This window comes from Octopus bimaculoides, chromosome 2, assembly GCF_001194135.2.
Source record: "Octopus bimaculoides isolate UCB-OBI-ISO-001 chromosome 2, ASM119413v2, whole genome shotgun sequence".
Lineage (NCBI taxonomy): Eukaryota > Metazoa > Mollusca > Cephalopoda > Octopoda > Octopodidae > Octopus > Octopus bimaculoides.
This window is the reverse complement of record NC_068982.1, coordinates 51,810,771-51,812,865: the sequence shown is the minus strand read 5'-3', so window position 1 is coordinate 51,812,865 and position 2,095 is coordinate 51,810,771. Positions and strand designations below refer to the sequence as shown.

The following is a 2,095-nucleotide window of genomic DNA, read 5'->3' as shown; positions in this document are numbered from 1 at the left end:
GTGTTTAGGTCCATGTAACTTAGTGGTTCGGCAAAAGTGATCGAAAGAATAAGTACTAGTCTTACAAAGAATAAGTCCTGGGGTCGATTAGCTCGACTAAAGGCGGTGCTCCAGCATGGCCACAGTCACATGACTGAAACAAATAAAAGAGTAAAAGAGAGTCATCATCTGTAACCAAGCAATAGCGTACCTCTTAAACGAGGGAGATAACTCGCAGTTATCCCACCAGGTGTCAGTTAATGTCAATATGGTTGGCGATTGCTCACATGTTGTGCAATGCTATCAAATATATTTATATTACATCTGAAAAGAAAACTATTTGAACGTTAATCTTTTGTGGTATGTTTATTCCTGAAATAGTCTAAGTTTACAATACTGGTAAGTTCTATATTATTGTATATTTACTTGCTGTTTAAGTATATTTAACCACTATTTCAATAGTCACGTTAGTAAAATGCCTGATTCGCCTTTCCTATTTCGATCTGTTTATAAAATGAAATTAGTTCCTTGTAATGAAACATACTGTTAGTCACTTTTTTATGTTAGTCATACTTTTTTTTTTGTTTCAGGTATTTAGTTTACTTATTACCGGTTGGTATATTTGATTTCGTATTGATTTATTAATCATTTCCCAGGTTTTATCTTTCATTCTACCTAATGTAGTTTAATCCGAGGACATTAAAGTCAGTCCAGCTGTGACTGTCCCGTCGTTTGGTATATCCAAGAGCGCATTATTCCATGTGCTTTTCTTCCTTCAAGACAGTATGGAGTAATTTGAGAAAGAAAGAGAGAGAGAGATTACTAGGTTGCTGTTTCTTGTAGCTTGAGTGACCACTTAGAGGTTCTCCTCAGAGATTTCGTTAATTCCATACACTTTAACGTACTTGCTCACATTATCAGTTTCTGTGTTGTATGTTTTTGAAATGTTATTAGTTTAAAATCACAAAAATAAGTCAATCTTCTCTTCCTCAAGTCTTTTACAAGTGAATAATTAACTTCAAGATAGTCATTTATATAAACGTAATAACTTCAAGATCTTTTACGTATTATTTTATTTCAAATGAGTTTCTATTTTGAGCAGTTAAAACCGATATCTTTTCATTTTGTAATAAGTTTTTTTTTTTATTATGAAATCCAATCACGATAGGGTACCCTTAGACTTCTTATTCTTAGAAGTCCGTCACAAAAGATGTTTGGTTTGAATAACGGTATATTCGAAAAAAGGAGTAAATTACTGTTTATACATCTCTAATGTACAAGTATCCTGTACAAATAAAATAATAGTCAGTGTTAGTACATAAAAGATTGAAATTAAAAAAATCTCTTATCTAGTTTTCTAGATTTTTTTTTTTACGAATTTTCACAAATTTGCTTCGATTCTGTCTTCTGTATAATGAAATTAATATGATTATGCAAAAAAAAGAAAATTTCACCTCCCCCCCATTACTTTCCACAATTTTTCTATTTTTTTTTAATTCTTGGTTTTAAAATTGAGTCCGATTCTGTCATTCGTTTCTCTTTATAATTTCCAAATAATTTTTTTTAAATACATCGAAATCAAAAGTGAAAAAGTTTTAAACAATCGCGCATGCGCCCGTAAGAGAAAATCATTTACTAACAGAAAATTTTGTTATTAAAATAAACTATCTATAACATACCTTTAAATTATTGGGTTTTCCGGGTAATGTAAACATTAACCGGCACTGTCATGGTATTAGCTGTCAGAAGCGAAAGTAGAAAAATCTAAACAAAAAAAAAAACTTTTTGGCTACTTCCATCATGCTAGCTCCACACGAGGGGCATATTTTTGGGGTATTTAAAAGTCCATGTCTCTTAAGCCAATTAATACTATTTTCTGTTGTAGCGGTGGCGATGGCAATATCGCGGTGATTAATTCCAACTTTGGATTACGCGTGGTGGTGGTGGTGCTGATTGGTGTATGTGATTTGTTTTTAAAAACAATAATGAATAATGCAAACATATATTTATTTATAAAGTTTAAACTGAACATGAAATGAAATATATTTATTTATAAAGTTTAAACTGAATTTCATTTGTTTAAATTCTACGGAAATGCATTTTCTAATTTGATAAA

At 31.0% G+C, this 2,095-nt stretch overlaps 1 protein-coding gene across 1 annotated transcript in view; it reads left to right on the top strand.

Annotated features, from left to right (window-relative positions):
• Nucleotides 1–222: 222 nt before the first annotated feature.
• The window catches only part of LOC106867407 (elongation factor-like GTPase 1), a 31,583-nt gene continuing 29,710 nt past the window's right edge, over nt 223–2,095 (top strand). Inside the window, exon 1 of the mRNA XM_014912273.2 lies at nt 223–378. The gene's annotated coding sequence lies outside the window, so the exon portion shown is untranslated. The remainder of the gene's footprint in view (nt 379–2,095) is intronic.